The sequence below is a fragment of the Geotrypetes seraphini genome, chromosome 10 (assembly GCF_902459505.1).
Source record: "Geotrypetes seraphini chromosome 10, aGeoSer1.1, whole genome shotgun sequence".
Taxonomy (NCBI): Eukaryota; Metazoa; Chordata; class Amphibia; order Gymnophiona; family Dermophiidae; genus Geotrypetes; species Geotrypetes seraphini.
In genome coordinates, this window is record NC_047093.1 from 120,361,183 (window position 1) to 120,368,386 (window position 7,204).

Sequence of the window (7,204 nt, forward strand, 5' to 3'; positions counted from 1 at the left end):
TTCCTCATTTTCTAGACATTTTATCAGTTTGTTCACACATTCATGCTAATAAGATCTTTAATGTTCTTTAGAATGTTTTATTGTATGTTATCAGATATGAAGACACTTTTTTTAAATCTAGATTGTTGAGAAAAGAACAGAACCTATTGTTAAACATGATAGATTTACAATATAGTTTTGCTGGAGTGCTTGTAGATTTGCCAGCATGTACAGTGGAGGCAGACATTTTGGAAATATAGAAATGAGCAGCACTTAGAAGTGGAAATGCTGATTTCATGACTTGCCAAAATCCCTTAAGAGAGACTCCTTAGGAAAGTAGAGTATTGGAATGTAAGGTGGTGCGCTGTAGTTAATTGCAAACTGACTAAAAGACAGGAAACAAAGAATAGAAATGGATGGGCAATTATCTACATGTAAAAGGGTCACTAGTGGAGTGCCTCAAGGGTCTGTACTGGCATCTGGGATAAAGAATGATGAAACGTTGAGATGATCCATCATTTTTACAAATACAAATCATTCTAATTTTTTGTTAGGTATTTCCTGCTGTTCCTATCAGGTTTCAGCAGAATAATGTAGCACTTGGGCATGAAGATATAGCCCAGCAATCCAGCACTAGAGGCCAGAATAGCAAATATCTCTACTGCCACCATGTGCTTGCCTTTGGTGCTCAGGTAAGTTGGGATGAAGGAGACCCAGACACTGCAGAACACCAGCATGCTGAAGGTCATGTACTTGGCCTCATTGAAACTGTCAGTTAGATTTCTTGCTAGGAAAGCTACGATGAAGCTGACCCCATCCAGAAATCCCAGGTAACTCAGAACACAGTAAAATGCAACTATTAACCCTTCATTACATTCAATTAATATTAATCCAATTTCTGATCTCATATTAAAATATGGGAATGGGGGAGCAGTGAACAACCAGACAAGACACAGAACAGTTTGAATAAGAGAACAGCAAAGGACTATCGTAACTGAGACACTGGAACCCATCCATTTCCGAAACTTGCTTCCAGGTTTGCTGGCATGAAATGCCATGACCACAGTGATAATTTTTGCTAGTATTGAGGAGAGAGAGATGGAAAAAGTGATTGCAAAGACAGTCTGTCAGAGAAGACAAGTCACTTTTTCAGGACGTCCAATGAAAACCAAAGTGCAGAGGAAGAAGAGCATGAGGGAGATAAGGAGAATATAGCTGAGGTTCCGGTTGTTGGCTTTCACTAAGAAAGTATCTCGGTAATAAATAAAGAGGCTCGGCCATTGCACTCGGGCTGTGCTGACCCCTGCGATTTCCCCACATGCGGGAAAGTCGACTGCATAATTTCTGGTAGTGGGGGACTGCGTGCGCGCTTTCCCCTGTTTTCTTCTCAGCTGTGGATCTAAGGACAGATTGCAAGTTAGAGGGGCCGGGATGGGGTGCATTTTGTTGTGTTCCCTAGCTCTTCTGGCTTTTGCTTTGCTTTGTTGTTTTTTTCTTTTGTAAGACTGCCTGGGGTATGGGATACGGTACGGTACTTTTGTCCTGGGCCGTTTGGTTTGATTTTTTTTTTTGTCATTTGCCCTCTTGTCACGTGCTGCGTTTGAGTTCGGCCCACTCTGCTTCACCCGCTCCCAGCATGCATTTAGGCAGACAGAGAGCCCTTGGCCCTGAACGTATGGCGTCATGCGGGTCCCCGCGCAGCGGAAGCAGCGGCCCGGCGCTCGGACCCCACGCAGGACGTCCTCTGCCGCGCTTTAACCGGGGATGGACTGTAGCCCTCGCCGGCCACCCTGAGCCAAGGGTGCCCTGCCGGCACAGGCCCTGGCCCTTAGCTCGCTTCTTTCTTCATACTTACCTGGCAGGGGAGATTGGTCCATGATCCAGAAGGTGGCGCTCCCAGGGCGAGGCTCGGCCATTGCACTCGGGCTGTGCTGACCCCTGCGATTTCCCCACATGCGGGAAAGTCGACTGCATAATTTCTGGTAGTGGGGGACTGCGTGCGCGCTTTCCCCTGTTTTCTTCTCCGCTGTGGATCTAAGGACAGATTGCAAGTTAGAGGGGCCTGGATGGGGTGCATTTTGTTGTGTTCCCTAGCTCTTCTGGCTTTTGCTTTGCTTTGTTGTTTTTTTCTTTTGTAAGACTGCCTGGGGTATGGGATACGGTACGGTACTTTTGTCCTGGGCCGTTTGGTTTGATTTTTTTTTTTGTCATTTGCCCTCTTGTCACGTGCTGCGTTTGAGTTCGGCCCACTCTGCTTCACCCGCTCCCAGCATGCATTTAGGCAGACAGAGAGCCCTTGGCCCTGAACGTATGGCGTCATGCGGGTCCCCGCGCAGCGGAAGCAGCGGCCCGGCGCTCGGACCCCACGCAGGACGTCCTCTGCCGCGCTTTAACCGGGGATGGACTGTAGCCCTCGCCGGCCACCCTGAGCCAAGGGTGCCCTGCCGGCACAGGCCCTGGCCCTTAGCTCGCTTCTTTCTTCATACTTACCTGGCAGGGGAGATTGGTCCATGATCCAGAAGGTGGCGCTCCCAGGGCGAGGCTCGGCCATTGCACTCGGGCTGTGCTGACCCCTGCGATTTCCCCACATGCGGGAAAGTCGACTGCATAATTTCTGGTAGTGGGGGACTGCGTGCGCGCTTTCCCCTGTTTTCTTCTCAGCTGTGGATCTAAGGACAGATTGCAAGTTAGAGGGGCCGGGATGGGGTGCATTTTGTTGTGTTCCCTAGCTCTTCTGGCTTTTGCTTTGCTTTGTTGTTTTTTTCTTTTGTAAGACTGCCTGGGGTATGGTATACGGTACGGTACTTTTGTCCTGGGCCGTTTGGTTTGATTTTTTTTTTTGTCATTTGCCCTCTTGTCACGTGCTGCGTTTGAGTTCGGCCCACTCTGCTTCACCCGCTCCCAGCATGCATTTAGGCAGACAGAGAGCCCTTGGCCCTGAACGTATGGCGTCATGCGGGTCCCCGCGCAGCGGAAGCAGCGGCCCGGCGCTCGGACCCCACGCAGGACGTCCTCTGCCGCGCTTTAACCGGGGATGGACTGTAGCCCTCGCCGGCCACCCTGAGCCAAGGGTGCCCTGCCGGCACAGGCCCTGGCCCTTAGCTCGCTTCTTTCTTCATACTTACCTGGCAGGGGAGATTGGTCCATGATCCAGAAGGTGGCGCTCCCAGGGCGAGGCTCGGCCATTGCACTCGGGCTGTGCTGACCCCTGCGATTTCCCCACATGCGGGAAAGTCGACTGCATAATTTCTGGTAGTGGGGGACTGCGTGCGCGCTTTCCCCTGTTTTCTTCTCAGCTGTGGATCTAAGGACAGATTGCAAGTTAGAGGGGCCGGGATGGGGTGCATTTTGTTGTGTTCCCTAGCTCTTCTGGCTTTTGCTTTGCTTTGTTGTTTTTTTCTTTTGTAAGACTGCCTGGGGTATGGGATACGGTACGGTACTTTTGTCCTGGGCCGTTTGGTTTGATTTTTTTTTTTGTCATTTGCCCTCTTGTCACGTGCTGCGTTTGAGTTCGGCCCACTCTGCTTCACCCGCTCCCAGCATGCATTTAGGCAGACAGAGAGCCCTTGGCCCTGAACGTATGGCGTCATGCGGGTCCCCGCGCAGCGGAAGCAGCGGCCCGGCGCTCGGACCCCACGCAGGACGTCCTCTGCCGCGCTTTAACCGGGGATGGACTGTAGCCCTCGCCGGCCACCCTGAGCCAAGGGTGCCCTGCCGGCACAGGCCCTGGCCCTTAGCTCGCTTCTTTCTTCATACTTACCTGGCAGGGGAGATTGGTCCATGATCCAGAAGGTGGCGCTCCCAGGGCGAGGCTCGGCCATTGCACTCGGGCTGTGCTGACCCCTGCGATTTCCCCACATGCGGGAAAGTCGACTGCATAATTTCTGGTAGTGGGGGACTGCGTGCGCGCTTTCCCCTGTTTTCTTCTCAGCTGTGGATCTAAGGACAGATTGCAAGTTAGAGGGGCCGGGATGGGGTGCATTTTGTTGTGTTCCCTAGCTCTTCTGGCTTTTGCTTTGCTTTGTTGTTTTTTTCTTTTGTAAGACTGCCTGGGGTATGGGATACGGTACGGTACTTTTGTCCTGGGCCGTTTGGTTTGATTTTTTTTTTTGTCATTTGCCCTCTTGTCACGTGCTGCGTTTGAGTTCGGCCCACTCTGCTTCACCCGCTCCCAGCATGCATTTAGGCAGACAGAGAGCCCTTGGCCCTGAACGTATGGCGTCATGCGGGTCCCCGCGCAGCGGAAGCAGCGGCCCGGCGCTCGGACCCCACGCAGGACGTCCTCTGCCGCGCTTTAACCGGGGATGGACTGTAGCCCTCGCCGGCCACCCTGAGCCAAGGGTGCCCTGCCGGCACAGGCCCTGGCCCTTAGCTCGCTTCTTTCTTCATACTTACCTGGCAGGGGAGATTGGTCCATGATCCAGAAGGTGGCGCTCCCAGGGCGAGGCTCGGCCATTGCACTCGGGCTGTGCTGACCCCTGCGATTTCCCCACATGCGGGAAAGTCGACTGCATAATTTCTGGTAGTGGGGGACTGCGTGCGCGCTTTCCCCTGTTTTCTTCTCAGCTGTGGATCTAAGGACAGATTGCAAGTTAGAGGGGCCGGGATGGGGTGCATTTTGTTGTGTTCCCTAGCTCTTCTGGCTTTTGCTTTGCTTTGTTGTTTTTTTCTTTTGTAAGACTGCCTGGGGTATGGGATACGGTACGGTACTTTTGTCCTGGGCCGTTTGGTTTGATTTTTTTTTTTGTCATTTGCCCTCTTGTCACGTGCTGCGTTTGAGTTCGGCCCACTCTGCTTCACCCGCTCCCAGCATGCATTTAGGCAGACAGAGAGCCCTTGGCCCTGAACGTATGGCGTCATGCGGGTCCCCGCGCAGCGGAAGCAGCGGCCCGGCGCTCGGACCCCACGCAGGACGTCCTCTGCCGCGCTTTAACCGGGGATGGACTGTAGCCCTCGCCGGCCACCCTGAGCCAAGGGTGCCCTGCCGGCACAGGCCCTGGCCCTTAGCTCGCTTCTTTCTTCATACTTACCTGGCAGGGGAGATTGGTCCATGATCCAGAAGGTGGCGCTCCCAGGGTGAGGCTCGGCCATTGCACTCGGGCTGTGCTGACCCCTGCGATTTCCCCACATGCGGGAAAGTCGACTGCATAATTTCTGGTAGTGGGGGACTGCGTGCGCGCTTTCCCCTGTTTTCTTCTCAGCTGTGGATCTAAGGACAGATTGCAAGTTAGAGGGGCCGGGATGGGGTGCATTTTGTTGTGTTCCCTAGCTCTTCTGGCTTTTGCTTTGCTTTGTTGTTTTTTTCTTTTGTAAGACTGCCTGGGGTATGGGATACGGTACGGTACTTTTGTCCTGGGCCGTTTGGTTTGATTTTTTTTTTTTGTCATTTGCCCTCTTGTCACGTGCTGCGTTTGAGTTCGGCCCACTCTGCTTCACCCGCTCCCAGCATGCATTTAGGCAGACAGAGAGCCCTTGGCCCTGAACGTATGGCGTCATGCGGGTCCCCGCGCAGCGGAAGCAGCGGCCCGGCGCTCGGACCCCACGCAGGACGTCCTCTGCCGCGCTTTAACCGGGGATGGACTGTAGCCCTCGCCGGCCACCCTGAGCCAAGGGTGCCCTGCCGGCACAGGCCCTGGCCCTTAGCTCGCTTCTTTCTTCATACTTACCTGGCAGGGGAGATTGGTCCATGATCCAGAAGGTGGCGCTCCCAGGGTGAGGCTCGGCCATTGCACTCGGGCTGTGCTGACCCCTGCGATTTCCCCACATGCGGGAAAGTCGACTGCATAATTTCTGGTAGTGGGGGACTGCGTGCGCGCTTTCCCCTGTTTTCTTCTCAGCTGTGGATCTAAGGACAGATTGCAAGTTAGAGGGGCCGGGATGGGGTGCATTTTGTTGTGTTCCCTAGCTCTTCTGGCTTTTGCTTTGCTTTGTTGTTTTTTTCTTTTGTAAGACTGCCTGGGGTATGGGATACGGTACGGTACTTTTGTCCTGGGCCGTTTGGTTTGATTTTTTTTTTTGTCATTTGCCCTCTTGTCACGTGCTGCGTTTGAGTTCGGCCCACTCTGCTTCACCCGCTCCCAGCATGCATTTAGGCAGACAGAGAGCCCTTGGCCCTGAACGTATGGCGTCATGCGGGTCCCCGCGCAGCGGAAGCAGCGGCCCGGCGCTCGGACCCCACGCAGGACGTCCTCTGCCGCGCTTTAACCGGGGATGGACTGTAGCCCTCGCCGGCCACCCTGAGCCAAGGGTGCCCTGCCGGCACAGGCCCTGGCCCTTAGCTCGCTTCTTTCTTCATACTTACCTGGCAGGGGAGATTGGTCCATGATCCAGAAGGTGGCGCTCCCAGGGTGAGGCTCGGCCATTGCACTCGGGCTGTGCTGACCCCTGCGATTTCCCCACATGCGGGAAAGTCGACTGCATAATTTCTGGTAGTGGGGGACTGCGTGCGCGCTTTCCCCTGTTTTCTTCTCAGCTGTGGATCTAAGGACAGATTGCAAGTTAGAGGGGCCGGGATGGGGTGCATTTTGTTGTGTTCCCTAGCTCTTCTGGCTTTTGCTTTGCTTTGTTGTTTTTTTCTTTTGTAAGACTGCCTGGGGTATGGGATACGGTACGGTACTTTTGTCCTGGGCCGTTTGGTTTGATTTTTTTTTTTTGTCATTTGCCCTCTTGTCACGTGCTGCGTTTGAGTTCGGCCCACTCTGCTTCACCCGCTCCCAGCATGCATTTAGGCAGACAGAGAGCCCTTGGCCCTGAACGTATGGCGTCATGCGGGTCCCCGCGCAGCGGAAGCAGCGGCCCGGCGCTCGGACCCCACGCAGGACGTCCTCTGCCGCGCTTTAACCGGGGATGGACTGTAGCCCTCGCCGGCCACCCTGAGCCAAGGGTGCCCTGCCGGCACAGGCCCTGGCCCTTAGCTCGCTTCTTTCTTCATACTTACCTGGCAGGGGAGATTGGTCCATGATCCAGAAGGTGGCGCTCCCAGGGTGAGGCTCGGCCATTGCACTCGGGCTGTGCTGACCCCTGCGATTTCCCCACATGCGGGAAAGTCGACTGCATAATTTCTGGTAGTGGGGGACTGCGTGCGCGCTTTCCCCTGTTTTCTTCTCAGCTGTGGATCTAAGGACAGATTGCAAGTTAGAGGGGCCGGGATGGGGTGCATTTTGTTGTGTTCCCTAGCTCTTCTGGCTTTTGCTTTGCTTTGTTGTTTTTTTCTTTTGTAAGACTG

At 54.1% G+C, this 7,204-nt stretch overlaps 9 non-coding genes and 1 pseudogene across 9 annotated transcripts; all 10 read left to right on the plus strand.

The window, feature by feature from the left end:
* Positions 1 to 1,224: 1,224 nt before the first annotated feature.
* LOC117368774 lies at positions 1,225 to 1,358 on the plus strand (annotated as a pseudogene).
* A 468-nt stretch (positions 1,359 to 1,826) lies between these two features.
* LOC117368762 lies at positions 1,827 to 1,993 on the plus strand. The gene has a single exon (XR_004541011.1). It is a non-coding gene; the product is annotated as a U1 spliceosomal RNA (small nuclear RNA).
* Positions 1,994 to 2,461: 468 nt separating this feature from the next.
* LOC117368763 lies at positions 2,462 to 2,628 on the plus strand. Its single transcript, XR_004541012.1, has one exon. It is a non-coding gene; the product is annotated as a U1 spliceosomal RNA (small nuclear RNA).
* Positions 2,629 to 3,096: 468 nt separating this feature from the next.
* LOC117368764 lies at positions 3,097 to 3,263 on the plus strand. Its single transcript, XR_004541013.1, has one exon. It is a non-coding gene; the product is annotated as a U1 spliceosomal RNA (small nuclear RNA).
* A 468-nt stretch (positions 3,264 to 3,731) lies between these two features.
* Positions 3,732 to 3,898, plus strand: LOC117368765. The gene has a single exon (XR_004541014.1). It is a non-coding gene; the product is annotated as a U1 spliceosomal RNA (small nuclear RNA).
* Positions 3,899 to 4,366: 468 nt separating this feature from the next.
* LOC117368766 lies at positions 4,367 to 4,533 on the plus strand. The gene has a single exon (XR_004541015.1). It is a non-coding gene; the product is annotated as a U1 spliceosomal RNA (small nuclear RNA).
* Positions 4,534 to 5,001: 468 nt separating this feature from the next.
* Positions 5,002 to 5,168, plus strand: LOC117368751. The gene has a single exon (XR_004541001.1). It is a non-coding gene; the product is annotated as a U1 spliceosomal RNA (small nuclear RNA).
* A 469-nt stretch (positions 5,169 to 5,637) lies between these two features.
* LOC117368752 lies at positions 5,638 to 5,804 on the plus strand. The gene has a single exon (XR_004541002.1). It is a non-coding gene; the product is annotated as a U1 spliceosomal RNA (small nuclear RNA).
* A 468-nt stretch (positions 5,805 to 6,272) lies between these two features.
* On the plus strand, positions 6,273 to 6,439 carry LOC117368753. Its single transcript, XR_004541003.1, has one exon. It is a non-coding gene; the product is annotated as a U1 spliceosomal RNA (small nuclear RNA).
* A 469-nt stretch (positions 6,440 to 6,908) lies between these two features.
* Positions 6,909 to 7,075, plus strand: LOC117368754. The gene has a single exon (XR_004541004.1). It is a non-coding gene; the product is annotated as a U1 spliceosomal RNA (small nuclear RNA).
* The last annotated feature ends 129 nt before the right edge of the window (positions 7,076 to 7,204 follow it).